Source organism: Rutidosis leptorrhynchoides, chromosome 1 (assembly GCF_046630445.1).
Source record: "Rutidosis leptorrhynchoides isolate AG116_Rl617_1_P2 chromosome 1, CSIRO_AGI_Rlap_v1, whole genome shotgun sequence".
Taxonomy (NCBI): Eukaryota; Viridiplantae; Streptophyta; class Magnoliopsida; order Asterales; family Asteraceae; genus Rutidosis; species Rutidosis leptorrhynchoides.
The window spans coordinates 486,199,919-486,215,944 of record NC_092333.1 but is presented as its reverse complement, the minus strand read 5'-3'; positions in this window follow the sequence as shown (position 1 = coordinate 486,215,944).

The window sequence follows — 16,026 nt, the reverse complement described above, 5'->3', positions numbered from 1 at the left end:
GTGACACAGATAATGTACTCTGAATCGGGGTTCGCGATTTCCCAATAACAGAGCCAATAACTACATTCTATTATTTGGAAAAGCGATTGAGTTTAAAGCATAATCGTAAAGCATTTCAACGACATATACAAACCATAACATTATTTCGGCATTATAACTGCTTACATCATAGCATACACTAAAGATAACTACTCGCTAATCATGGCAGCAATATCACAGAACATAATGATAGAAGACATTATATAAAGATAAGGGATAGAAGTACGAGTAGATTAAACGAGTTCTGAATACAAAAGTGACAACTTCAAGACTCCAGACCGCTCCTAATACAATCTTCGGCGTTCTTCTCCAGGTACTAGGTTTCCCACACGGAGTCGAAGACATTGAAAGTATGACTAATATTGTACAAGAGAGAGAAAGAAGTGAATTGAAGTGTGTGTTGGAATGAATGACAAAGACCCTTTAAATAAGCTAAGTTTTTCCCTGAAAACGGCTGGCAGGCCGTTTGGCAGGCCGTTTGTAGGGGCCATTTGCCAAGCCAAGCCGTTTGCAAGGGCCATTTGCCCTAGCCGTTTGGCAGACCATTTGTGAGCCAGGCAAGCCGTTTGGCTTGCCTGGTCAGCTGGATTCCCTGGATCGTAACTTGATTTCTTGTCTTTCACCGTTTTCGCTCTAGAATCTTCGTTTTAGCTCCGATTCACTTGATTCTTTTTGCACCACCTTCGTAATTACTTGTTCTTCAATTCTTACTGAAGAAGTAGGTATTTTACAGACAAAGTTCAAATCTTTATTGTTTTTGGGCCTTAATACCGGGGTGAAAACGTGACTTTTTAGCCGATATCACGCTTTGACATGGTGAAACACGTTCGCCCAGGCTCAGGGAATTGATGAAGCATATGCAACACAATGGGAAGAGTTCAAGAGGGCAATGATAGAGGAATACTGCCCTAGAACCGAAATTCAGAAGATGGAGACGAAATTTTGGGAATTGAAGGTCTTAGGAACTGACCTTGATGGTTATGATCGGAGATTCTTGGAGTTAGCCTTAATGTGCCCCACAATGGTTACACTTGAGTACAAACAGTTGGAGCAGTATCTGTGGGGACTTCCCAAAGACATTAAGGGGAATGTCACTTCTTCAAAACTAGGAACTGTCCAGAAAGCTATGCGCATGGTGCACACCTTGATGGATCAGGTTATCTGCCAAGAGCCAGAGAAGGTGCAATCAGGGTCTGGAGCAAGTAATGGGAAGCGCAAATGGGATGGAAACAAGGGTAAAGGTATTGATCAGAATCCAGTAAAGAGGCATGAGAACTTTAGTGGAAACAATGAGGGGAGGAACCCTAACTACAAAGGTAACCTTCCTCAGTGCAAGAGATGCTATAAGCATCATATTGGGTACTGCAATGTGGTGTGTGAAAAATGTAAGAGGACGAGACACATCGGCAAGGATTGTAGGATCAACACTCCAGCTGTGAAAGCGAATCCGAATGCGCTAAAGAAGTGCTTCGGGTGCGGCCAACAGGGTCATTTTAAGAACGAATGTCCCAACAAGAAGAAGGATGGCGGGCCTGTACATGGAAGAGTCTTTAACATGAATGCCAGAGATGCCCGTGAGGATCCTGACTTGGTTATAGGTACATTCACTGTCAATAAACTATTAGCTTCTGTCTTGTTTGATACTGGTGCTGATAGGGGTTATATGTGTAGACATTTTTGCTCTAAGTTAGATTGGTCATTAGTTCCTTTGGATGAGAAATATCTTGTTGAGGTGGCTAATGGGAAATTTGAGAAAGCTGATCAAATTTATCGCGGAAGTATAATAAACTTAGCTGGTGTGGATTTTAAGATTGATTTGATACCCATTAAGTTGGGAAGCTTTGACGTGATAGTCGGCATGGACTGGCTGTCTAAGGTAAAAGCAGAAGTTGTTTGTGGAGAGAAAATTATTCGTATACCTCGCGAGAATGGTGTGCCATTAATAGTTTACGGGGAGAGATGTAGCCCAAAGCTGAACCTTATCAGTTGTATAAAGGCACGGAAGCTCATGAGAAAAGGGCATTTTGCTATTTTGGCGCACGTGAAGAAGTTGGAAACTGAGGAGAAAAGCGTGAAGGATGTACCGATTGTAAACAAATTCCCTGAAGTATTTCTAGAAGATTTGCTGGGATTACCCCCCACCACGATCAGTGAAGTTTCAGATCGATCTAGTGCCAGGAGCTGCACCTGTAGCTCGCGCACCTTATCGACTTGCACCAACCGAAATGCAAGAGTTGCAGAGTCAACTACAAGAACTGCTAGATCGTAGATTTATTCGACCAAGTTCTTCGCCTTGGGGTGCTCCCATTTTGTTCGTAAAGAAGAAGAACAGATCTTTCCGTATGTGTATCGATTATCGAGAACTAAACAAGTTGACAATCATGAACTGGTATCCCCTTCCCAGGATTGATGATCTATTCGATCAGCTACAAGGATCAAGCATTTACTCCAAGACTTATTTGCGATAGGTTATCACCAGTTGAGAGTGAAGGAGGGCGATGTCCCTAAGACTGCGTTCCGAACTCGTTATGGTCATCATGAGTTTCTTGTGATGCCATTTGGTTTGACTAATGCACCTGCTGTGTTTATGGATCTTATGAACCGCGTGTGCAAGCTGTATCTTGACAAATTCGTTATCGTGTTCATATATGATATCTTAATCTATTCAAAAAGCGAAGAAGAACACGAACAACACCTTCGAATCGTGCTTGAACTCTTGAGACAAGAACAACTCTATGCCAAATTCTCCAATTGTGAATTTTGGTTAAAAGAAGTTCAATTTATTGGTCATGTTGTAAGCGATCAAGGTATTAAAGTCGATCCCACAAAAATCGAAGCCATTAGCAATTGGGAAACCCCCACTACTCCTACTCATATTAGTCAATTTTTAGGCCTCGCTAGTTATTATCGTAGATTCATCGAAGGTTTCTCTTTGGTTGCACGTCCTTTAACCGCGTTAACTCACAAAGGAAAGAAATTCGTTTGGGCGGCCGAACAAGAGACGGCATTTCAAACCTTAAAAAAAAGTTAACCACTGCTCCTATCTTATCTCTTCCCGAAGGCAATGATGATTTTATTGTATATTGCGATGCCTCGAAACATGGTTTTGGGTGTGTATTGATGCAATGAAAGAAAGTTATTGCTTATGCCTCTCGACAATTGAAAATTCACGAACGAAACTACACGACACACGATCTCGAACTTGAAGCCATTGTTTGCACTCAAATTGTGGAGACACTATCTTTATGGAACCAAAAGTACCATCTTCACCGACCACAAAAGCATCTAACACATTTTCGATCAAAAACAACTAAATATGAGACAACGACGGTGGATCGAAACATTGAACAATTACGATTGTGAACTTCGTTACCATCCCGGGAGGGCAAATGTAGTAGCCGATGCATTGATCCGAAAGGAAAGAATGGAACCTCTTCGTGTCCGAGCCTTAAACATCACCATCCACACAAATCTCAATAGCCAAATCCGTGTAGCCCAAGATGAGGCTCTCAAAGATGAAAATATTTCTCACGAACGCTTGAACGTTCTCGTCTCTTAATCCAAGGTTAAAGAAACCGGGCTACGATATTTCACCGGAAGAATTTGGGTATCTAGTTTTGGGGATTTACGAAGCCTTATTCTAGACGAAGCCCATAAGTCAAGGTATTCGATTCTTCCTGGAACCGGTAAGATATACCACGATCTCAAAGAACAATATTGGTGGCCGAACCTTAAAAAGGACATTGCTACTTATGTTGGAAAGTGTTTAACTTGTTCCAAGGTCAAAGCCGAACATCAAAGGCCATCCGGGTTATTTCAACAACCCGAAATCCCGCAATGGAAATGGGAAAGAATAACGATGGACTTTATCACGAAACTACCAAAAACGGTAGGCGGTTATGATACTATTTGGGTTATTATTGACCGCTCACCAAATCCGCTCACTTCATAGCCATGAAAGAAACCGATAAAATGGACAAACTTGCACAACTGTACATAAAGGAAATTGTATCCCGTCACGATGTACCCTTATCAATTATTTCCGACCGAGATGCCCGTTTCGCTTCTAGATTTTGGGGTTTCTTACAAGAAGCCTTGGGAACATGTTTAGACATGAGTACCACATATCACCCACAAACCGATGGACAAAGCGAATGCACAATTCAAACTTTGGAAGACATGTTACGAGCTTGTGTTATTGACTTCGGAAAAGCTTGGGAAAAGCATTTGCCTCTAGCCGAATTCTCTTACAACAATAGTTATCACTTGAGTATTAACGCCACACTCTTCGAAGCTTTATATGGCCGTAAACGTCGTTCTCCTATTTGTTGGGCCGAAATGGGTGATAATCAAATCACCGGGCCCGAATTCATCCATGAAACAACCGAGAAGATCGTTCAAATCCAAGAAAGGCTCAAGATAAACCGTAATCGTCAAAAGAGCTATGCCGACATTAGACGTAAAGATCTCGAATTCCAAGTGGGTGACCGCGTAATGTTAAAAGTCGCACCTTGGAAAGGTGTAATCCGTTTCGGAAAGCGTGGAAAGCTAAATCCGCGATATATTGGTCCTTTTGAAATCTTGGAGCGTGTTGGACCCGTTTCTTACCGTTTAGATCTTCCAACTCAATTAAGTTCCGTTCATCCCACTTTCCACGTATCGAACATGAAGAAGTGTCTTGCCGAACAAGAATTTATCATACCACTCGATGAGCTTAAGATTGATGACAAACTCCACTTCGTAGATGAACTTGTTGAGATCATGGACCGCGAGGTTAAGAACTTGAAGCAAAGCAAGATTCCAATCATCCGAGTCTGTTGTAATTCTAAACGATGACCCGAGTTTACTTGGGAGCGAGAGGATCAAATGAAGCAGAAATATCCTCACCTCCTCACGACTCTACCGTCTACCTCAACTTAAAATTTCTGGACGAAATTTTCCTTAACAGGTGGGTAATGTAACGACCTGACTTTTTCAACTTATATTTATACTTTATACTTTCACGAATCTGCGTATATGTGCGTACTGAGCTAGATAATATTCTGGAGTCATTATCCATGCTAATTACTACCTTACAACGTATTATTAAGTGCTTAATTACTTAACTTGATTCTTGAATGCATTTATGACCATTAGTGTCACTAGTCATTTAGAACGAGATACGTACTTGGTACACGTTAAACTTTGATCATAATTGGAGTATTATGACTACTTAATCCTAATTGTTATTTCTTAATGACAATTACTTAGTTCGTCAAGTGACTTATTAATGCACACTAGTTAGTATTACATGGACTTATCACCTAAATGGACTAAGATCACCAAGGCCCACCCTACTCTAGCTAATGGACTAGTAAGTTAGCCCATCTTAATGGACTTATGAACCCATTAAGACATAAGACAAAGTCCAATAAGAATTAAGACAAACTTCATGCATGCTTATGTACCATCCTTACATGTTTTAACCTCATGCAACATGCTAGCCAACATGTATACATCACATTTGTACCACACACCATGTCAAGCCAAGATGGTCCCCCCACCCCTTGAACCTTCAGCCTACCCTCCTCACCACCATCTTAAATTTCCAAACTTCATTCCCATTTTCAAATCATAACTCACACAATTTTCTCTAGTTTCTCACTCTAGTTTTCTCACTCTAAAAACTCAAGAAAGCTTGTAAGTTTTCTTGAATTTCTTTCTTGTTTTTCTTTCCTTAACGAAATCATCATCATCATTATTTAAAGATTCAAGTTTTGTAACTTGAATCTTCATACATCTTGTAACTTCAAGCCTTGGTTTGAAGAACATACAAGAATAAGGAATCCAAGCTTTGTAGCTTGAGGTTTCTACAAAAAGTTTGGTAAAAGGTCAAGTTTATTAACTTATGATCTTCTTTAAGTTGTTTTACTTCAATTTTGTAACTTGAGTTTTCATTAAACAAGGTTACAAGCTTTTTAGCTTGAAGTCTCATAAGTATTGTTAAGAGATCCAAGCTTTCTAGCTTAGGGTTTCATCATTTTGTTTGATCTAAGTTATGTAACTAATGGTCATCCAACTTGTTAAAACAAAAGCTCACTAGCTTATATTCATTCTACATTGTAAAAAACTAAGTTTTATAACTTAAGGTTTTGTAAAAGTTGAAAGTCTAAGTTCTATAACTTAGGGTTTCACCTAGAACACAAGATCTAGACTTTCTAGTCTAAGGTCTTCAATATTTAGCTAAGATCTAAGTTCTATAACTTAAGGTCGTGCTTGTTTGGTCTCAATCCAAGTTTATAGCTTAAAATTTCAAATAGAACTTATACTTGTGTCTAAACTAAGAACTTGATGTAACTTTGGTTCATCATCCATCTAAAACTCTTAAATGAGTTGTAATTCTTTTCTTAGTCTTGACATTGTGTTTTGATGATTACAACTTGGTCAAAATGATGCTAAAACATCAAGAGTTGTACACTTGAGGCTTATATGCATCAAGGACGAGAACCGTGATAAGCATTGAAACACCAAGAAAACCACCGGAGCACTTGAATCTATTTTTTCGGGTCTGATCTGACTCTTGGAGCTTCTGGAAACTTGATTTCCAGAAATTTCAGGATGTGTAGATGACTTTTCGTTTAAGACTCGTCTAAATCCGATATACGGTTTAGGATTTATAGTCTTCTGAAGTTCACTACGCCTTTGTAACGACGTGCTAAAATTTCTGACCTACTCACGCTTTGACCGTCGCCACGGTCAAACGACATCCACTTAGGATCTGAGCTTCGGATAGCGGTAAGAGGACTCACAAACGGAGCCTTAGCCACTGGCCGCGCATCATTTCAGTTTGTGTAGAGGTCGTAGCGGTTGTTCGAATTCAACTTTTCGTTTCGACCTCTATTCTTGTTGAAAACTTACTTTATCTTTTACGTATGATGATAATGATAATACTTAAGACTTAACTTACCTACTTTTAAACTTTTTGGGACGATTTACTGACTTAGTAACCATTGACTTAGGTTGAGGACCTTTTGGACCGACTTACTACTTGCTTACATTTTCGTATCGACTTTACCGTACATCCACTATGAGTTATAGCTCACTTTTTACTTTAACTATTTTTGGGACTAAGAATACATGCGCATTTTATGTTTTACATACTAGACACGAGTACTTTAACTTTATATATGTGTGGGTGACATAACAGCACAAATTTTCCCCTTAGCTCGGTAACGTTTAACTATTGGTTTATGAACCGGTAGACGCGAATCTTAGATATGGATCCATAGGGTTTGACATCCCCACTCGGGCTAGTCGCGCTAGCATTCAACGGGTGTTTAATACTTCGTCTATTTTAATGCACTCACCAAGTGTACTTTTAGGGGGTGATATATTATATTTCTTTGTTAAGTTAGTTACCAAGCACCCACGATTAAGCATATACTTTTCATACTGATTTGAATACAAAAATCTCGTGGTCTACATTACATTATTGTTTACAATAAAACTTTAGGTCACCAACATTCGTGTTGACCTTTTTAGCATGTTTTATTCTCAGGTAACTAAGACGATTATGCATCCGCTGTACTCTGCATTGTTAGAGATGTCTCCTAAGCATGGACCTTTTTATATTGCATCCACTACTTATGTTATATTCAAACCATGGTTTTGTAATGACCTAAGTGTCACATACTATTATTAATGCTTTCTATCCGTAGAAGCACGTTACTTTTGTAAAACATTTGTCGTTGGAAAAACATTATCTTTTTATGAATGCAAAAACCTTGTTTTAAAATAGCATATAGTGTTATACCGTGTAATGGACCTGTTGTTGATGATTCGTACCATAGAGGTTTTGGACGGGGCATCACAATCATGGTGGGACGTATGTCTTTTTTGGAGATTTCAATGTGGTGAGAAATGAATCTGAGAGATTCGGTTAAGTATTTAATGGTTCAGAGGCTACGGAATTTAATTCGTTCATTAGTGATACATGGTCAATTGATCTTCAACTTGGTGGTAGACGCTTTACTTGGGTCAATAAATACGCTACGAAGATGATTCGTTTGGACCGAGTATTGGTGTCGGCGAATGTGTTATCAGGGGTGGAAGATTCAAAGTTGGATACTTTAACACGGGGTCCATCCGATCACTTACCTTTGTTTTGCCATTATTCAAAGACTGATTTCGGGCCAATTCTGTTTAAATGCTTTAATTCTTGGTTTATTGTTGATGACTTTGATCCATTGGTACGTGATTCCTTGCAGGAACCATTTGCAGATCTAAATACCTTGTACCATGATGTAATGAATGTGGTCAAACATAAAATAAAAAGTTGGGTTAAGGAGAAACGGAATAGAGACTCGAAATGTAAAAATATCGTGATTAATAAGATCAATATTATTGAGGTAAAGATTGAGGAAGGTGAGGCCATGTTGGAAGATAGAAATGAAAGAAACTTAATGGTACAAGAATTAATAAACTTGCAAAAGATTGAGGATGCGGATACTTTGCAAAAAAACTAGAATCAAATGGGACGCGAAAGGTGACAAAAACTCCAGTTATTTTCATAATTTATTGAAACAGACACGAAGTTCACAATTCGTTAATGGGATTTCGGTTAATGGAAACTGGTGCACAGATCCTCGAATCATTAAAGAATCATTTTTTTAATTTTTACGCCGGGAAGTTTGCAAGGGTTGACACATCGGATGTTATGCCAAACCTACTGGCATATTCTATTATTTTTTATATGGATAGAATTATGTTAGATAGTGCAGTGACAGAGACAGATATTACAGAAGCGGTTTGGGAATGCGATAGTAACAAAGCACCCGGCCCAGATGGTTTTTCATTTGCTTTTATAAAGAGATATTGGGAGAGCATCAAAGGTACATTAGTGCCTACGGTTTGTAAGGCGTTTGTGGAATATAGGATGCCGAAAGGAGCGGGGTCCGCGTTCATTACTTTATTCGAAGGTGTCTAACCCCACATTAATTAAGTATTTTCGCCATATTTCTCTCATTAGTGTAATCTATAAAATTATTACAAAAGTACTTGTCTCACGAATGCAAAAGATGTTGATAAGTTGGTAAGTAAAGAGCAAACCACTTTTATTCAGGGAAAACAAATTTTAGACGGGTCGTTCATTCTTAATGAGACCATAGAATGGTACCGAAAACGAAAGAAGAAATTGATGCTTCTGAAGGTGGATTTTGAAAAAGTGTATGACTCTATAAACTGGGATTTTCTGGATCACATGCTTACTATTTTAGGTTTTGGTGACTGTTAGAGATCGTGGATTAGGATGTGCCTCTATTCAGCTCGTACTTCTATGTTGGTTAACGTTAGCCCAACGGATGAGTTTGTAATTCAGAGGGGGCTTCGACAAGATGATCCTTTAAGTCTGTTTATGTTTCTCATTGTAATGGAAGGACTCCACTTATGTATTAAGCAATCGATTGCATCAAGTAACATCACTTGTGCGGAAGTTGGTAACATGTCAGTTAAATTATCCCACTTATTTTACGCAGATGATGCCATTTTTGTCATGGATTGGAGTAGGGGAAATCTTGATGGTATCACCCAGGTGTTGAACCATATCTATTCATTTTCCGGCTTAAAGATTAATATTGATAAGTATGTCTTATTTGGGTATGGGGTTGTAGATTCAGATTTCGAGCTTTTTTCTAGTCAGGTTGGTTGTGTTAGAGGGACCGCTCCATTTTTGTATCTTGGAGTGCCAATGGGCTCCAATATGGCTAAGATAAATAGTTGGAAGGTTATGATTGATCGGTTCAAGAAATGGTTGTCGGGGTGGAAAGCTAACTTAATCTCTATCGGTGGACGTTTAACTCTCCTAAAATCTGTCCTTGGTAGTCTGGCAATCTACATTTTTTCTTTATATAAATGTCCGAAAACGGTCATTAATGAACTAGAGGCTACTCGAGCTAATTTCTTTTGGGGTTCGTCAAATGGAGTTAATAAGATGCATTGGATAGCTTGGGATAAAGCCTTAAACTCGTCTGGTCGGGGATGATTACAAGTCAGGAGTTTACGATCTTTTAATCGAGCCTTACTTATGAAGTGGATATGGCGATATTTTACTAACCCAAATTGTTTGTGGGCAGAGGTTATAAAATCAGTTTATGGGTTCAATGCAGGTGTAGATGGGCCACATATCACTGGTGCAGGTTCATGGAGTCATATCGTTAATTTATTTACTAAACCGAAGAATGATAATATTCTGCCAGGTAACGTGGTTCGGGTCCAAGTGCTAACGGTCAGTCATCCAAGTTTTGGTGTGATAATTGGAGAGGAGATGGTACCCTGAAGTCTAGATATAGTAGGCTTTACCGTCTTGATTCAAATAAGGACTGCTTGTTTGTGGATCGGATTACTTTAAATGGTTGGAATTGGGATCAGAAACGGGTGGATATCGGTTCGCGTAACTCATAGTTGTTGAGTAACTTGGTAGCAGATATAGGGGAAATCCATCTATCGAATGAAGAGGATACGTGGTGTTGGCCAGTGTCGAAAGATGGTTACTTTTCAATCAGTGGCACTCGAGCTTCAATGGATGATGTTGTTCTTCCTGGTTCAGACATCACGACTAGACGGGTAAGATTCATTCCTCGTAAAATTAACATTCTATTGTGGAGATTGACCCTAAATAGACTTCCTACCAGATTGAACTTCTCTATATGAGGTATAGATATTGAGCATATAGGGTGCGCGGTTAGTAACTTTTCAGTTGAGTCTGCGGACCATTTATTTTATGGTTGTCCAATTGCAGACGATTTGTGGCGTAAAGTGAAGATATGGGTTGATGTTCATTGGTCGAAAGTTATCGCTTGGTCCGGATGGATAGCGTGGTACGACTTTTGGGAAGCATCATCGAATAGAAAGAACAAACTTTATGTCATCATGGCGGCGACAATTTGGCATATTTGGAGGCATCGAAACGGAGTTATCTTCGCTTCACCAACGTTGAAGAAAGAGTTTATTTTGATGCTATTCGTAATTATTCGTTTAATTGGTTTTGTAGTAGAAGTAATTGTAATTTTCATTGGATTGATTGGCTTGTAAACCCATTGTAAGTGGTTGTTTGCTCCCTCCTAGTTGCTCGCTAGGGGGGGGGGGGGGGTTTTGGCTGTTAATAATACTTTGCAGTTCAAAAAAAAAAAAATACATTGGTTATAACTTTGTAAAAAGAATTAAAAATAATAGTATTTTAGTTTCTAATTTATATTTATAATATGATGTAGAGATATAAAAGGTAGATTTCTCTTTCAATTATCCCAAATATGAGCGAAAATGTTGTTAACAAATAAATTAGGTACTCACATTCTTAATCCTTTCATTTCATTTTCTTTCCTTACCGCTTTAGAATAAAACTCGAAAATCTGTTTTATTTTCATTTCATTTCATTTCATTTCCTTTCCTTATTTATTAAGAATCCTTTCATTTCATTTTCTTTCCTTAACGCTTTAAAATGAAACTCGAAAATCTGTTTTATTTTCCTTTCATTTCCTTTGTCAAAAAACTTTGAGAATGCAATAAAACAGGTCGGACTCAAAGGGGGAGCAACATGATCAATTGCTCAAGGCCCTATATTTTTATGGGCCCAAATGATATACAAGCCCATGTCATTTAAAATGTTGAAGAGTAATAAGGCCAAAGGGAATGAAGCCCATGTTTCTTGTTTTTAAACGACAACCCATAACTTTGGATCTTGTAGAATTTCTTTTTAATTTCACCCACTGATGTGGGATGAAAAAGACATGAAATGAATTTCAACAAAATGATTTACTCTCGTGGTTAACCTAAACATGGAGATGCCCAAAAATTAACACATTTTTATATATAGTCTCGTGGTTTATATAATAATTGTTATTGTTAATATCTAAATCAAAATTAAATATTACAAATCATTATTATCCCAATAGGGTTTTACGGCTACCAAATTGAAGCATGAGTACTGGACCATAGCGGTTCGAGAGTTTAGTTAAGGCTCGATAAAGAGGGCTTTAGACTAGATAATGATGACTAAGTATGGTTAAGCATGGGAATGGGCTTGGGGGTAATTTTTTATTCTTTTCAAGGACTATTTGTTGGTGATTTTAGCATGATCCAACATCGTTTTAGTTGATTGGATTGCTAAGTTGAAAGTGATCAAACCGTTGAAACGCTACACGAATATGGAGAGTGTGGAGTACACATTCGTAAAGGGTAATATGGTTTGAGGTAATGTAAATAAGCTTGGAAATAATGTTTGGAACGTTAGAAATGCGAAACGTGACTTGAAAGGCCAAACGCACCAAACCACATAGTGCAAAACAGCTTCAGGTGCGCATTAATAGATGACAGAATTATTTCATAATATGTATGCATGTTGAAACACAGAAACTAGTTAAATGTTGTGTCTTTAATTTATTTCATATTTAAAGTGAATTTGTTGATACAATTATGCATGTATGTGTGATGTCAATAAAAGATTGTGTTAATATATTCTTTGAAAATTGACATGGAAACCCCCATGGTTGTTTATATATTCTTTAAATATTGGCATGAACAATCCCCTACGGTTGTGAATAATTGTGATTGTTAATAATGCAATGTGTTAATTGGTAACAACTGTTATGCCAATTAACGGGTGGTGATAACCCGTTGAAAAATTCGCAAGACAATTTTTCATGATTGTAAAGTGACTGATTTTGTTACTAAATAAAATGACCATGAAAATTTTTATTTTATGGTGAGGTATGTCACGAACCATTTGATGATTTATCAAGATGGTATAAGTTAGTAAAAATAATATGTTTTAATGTGGAATAAGGATTAGATGTTGCTTATTTGTTTCAAACACCGTTTTGCTTTGGAATTGGTGGTGTGATGTATGTGATTACATGAAGTGACCAATATAGCACGGTGTTGACAGGTTAAGCATGGTCTAATGGAATTCATTGTGATGGAGCTTAAGTATTTTAGTACTTGTAAAAGCCAACCATGGTTTATGGTTTAGTTCACAATGGTGATCCTAGGGCATATTAAAAGTTTATTGAGTTTACTTTGATTAAAAGGATTATACATCTACAAGTTGTTGGATTTTACACTTGGTATAGATGAGGTATCTTGGATCAAAAAGGTTGATGTTGAGATTATTGATATTATAAACTTGTTGTCATTATTTCTTGGTTTTAGAAGTGGATTGACTAAGGTATGTTTATAATTATAATCTCACCTCTAATGTAATGGTAATATTTGTACACAAGGATAATGGGGATACATTATCAAGGGTGTGTAAATTATAGGTTTACATTGGTGACTTGTGAAAAGTGGACATGTGCAAGGACTAATCAATTAATTTATTTGAGTACTCACAAGTTTCTTATGGTATAATAAGAGATTGGTAAATCCTTGGTTAAAAGGATTGTAAAAAGAAATTGATTGATGTAGGATCTAAGATCTCATGAATACCATGAATGTGAACGATAAACTACATGAATGTAGAGAGAAATTGTCAAATAGTCAAACTATCATTCCATAGCTCTCTTGAATACATTACATAACGGTGGCTATCATTAGCTAATCTAGGGAGCCTTGGATCCTTTATATAGCCCTTATCTAAAGGATCCTCCATAAGGCTAGGGAAACTCGTATTACTCCTTTCCAGGGTTCTAACAATCTCCCCCCAGGAGTGAGACGGGTTTCCAAAAACTAACTCCCTAGTAAAATATACAACATTACAAGGAAAGAATCAACTATTGCTAACTAACTCCCCCCGAATGATGTACGGTCGTTGAAGTAGATCTTGAATGTTGAAATTCTTCTACCTTCAATGGTCTTTGAGAATGCACAGCGAAAATGCACATACACTTGACATTCATCAATGCATCACTTCATGTTGATGAAGACATGAATTATTGAAATCTCTCCCCTCAAGGTACCGACACTCCTAATATCTCATTGAAGAGCAATTCTAATCTCAATTAGAGTCTTTGATATTGAAGACAGTGGGGAAAGATCTTCTTTGAATACATATAGTCCCCCACCCCCCCTCCCCCCAACACTTGCCTTGATTAGTAAGCTCGAAAAACTAGAGAAACTTCCCCTTCAAAGTATATGGGGCACGACCGATCAAGTTTGTTTTCAATCAAACCCATGTTCGTCTCATAAATCGCATAGATCGTTGGCTCCTTCGAAGTTCATAACGTCTCAAATACTCCCCCAAGGATGTGGAAGTCGCTTTTCATTTTTCTTTGCTCATTCGTCAAACAAGTAATGCTTTGACTTTGTCTCTTTGAAGTCCGAGTCCAATACCGTACGTGTATTGAAGTCATACGCATATCAACCATATACATATCTCCCCCACAATGATGCTTGCACGAAGAAAAAGGTTCATTGTTTAAAGTGGTTGACGTGCTCGACAAATCCCCAAAATATTGTAAATAACGCGTATGAGATAAGCCGTGTGAATCCGAGCCTCGAAAATAGTGAAAAAAATATGCTTTGGAAGGCTAGATTCGGTAAAGGACCAGTCTTGAAAGTTTTATTAAAAGTCGGGGGCCAAATCTGCCAAAATTTGACTAAGATTCGGTCAGGGACTGCCCTTGCAAAATCTTGAAACATATAAGGGACTGAAAGTGAATTTCTTGAAAATTCCATGTCAGATTCTGTTATTCGGGCTGAAAAATTGCTTGGTGGGCTTATTGGATTTGGTTGGGCTTATTGCATTCGGTAAGTCCATTTGTGATAATAAAATTCAATTTATTGTTGGGCCAACACAAGCTAATAAGCCCAATCAAGAGCATTCGGTATCATCATAGTAACCAAATTACCCTATCTTTCAATGACAAGAGTAAGGGTGCGTTTGTTTGCCTCTTAATGGAATGGTTCAGTGCTGAATGCTGAACCATTCAGCATTTAGTGTGTTTGTTTTTGACCTCTGAATGACATATGGTGCTGAATGTTTCAGAATTCAGTGCTGAACCATTCAGAGATGAAACACTCTCTTAGCCATTAAGAGCCTAAATTTTCTGTAATTTTCTCCTCAAATCCTATCCTGAACACTTAACTAACAAATGTATTGAATATTTTATTCATGTTATACTTTGATAAGATAATTTTCTCAGTTTATATCGTTCATTCTAAATGATTATCAAACATCTTATTTTCATTCAGAGCAAACTTTATTCAGAGGCTTTGAATCATTCTGATTCTGAACCATTCAGCGGTAAATTATTCAGTTTTATCAAACGTATCCTAAAACTACTCTTTATATTGGCTACAAAACTCAAACCACCTGCTTTTATCACTATTAACGATTTTTGGTGTTTTTACTCTTATCCATCACGTGTACAGTAACCGAAAACCGAAGCTTCTTCATCTTCAATAACCCGAATCACATACCAAATCACATGTAAGTGTTTGAATCATCATCATATACCGAATCAAAATTGAATCCTCCATATCGAATGATATGAATCAATACCGAATGAAGAACCAAATCAGTAACCATGAACAAATACCGAATATGCTTCAAATATAAAACTGAATCGTGACTGTTCTTCATCCCTTGTTCACCAAAATTTCAAAATCATCAAATTAACATCAATAACTGATTATAACATGTTCAGGTAGCCTCTATTATAGAATATTATGAAGAAATTGAAGCCAAAAATTATCACAGTATCATAAAATCTCGAACAGTGACGGTTTGAAGTTTATGAACTTGAGAAATTGAGGTTTCGATCTAGATGTTTTTAGGAATAGAATCCTTCATGAAAGATGTGTGAAATCATCTCACAAATACTCAAAAATCCTCAGCTCTAACATAAACTTCATAGAAGTTACGAATTTGAAGAATCAAAAAACAGTTGACATTTTCATTTAAGTTTGACTTTTCGAATTGGAGCTCAATTCTTCATATTTGGATCTGAAAATTTTCAGAAATAATCACGAGATGAATTAGAACGTTTCTGCATTTTTAGTTTTCTTCAAATCATT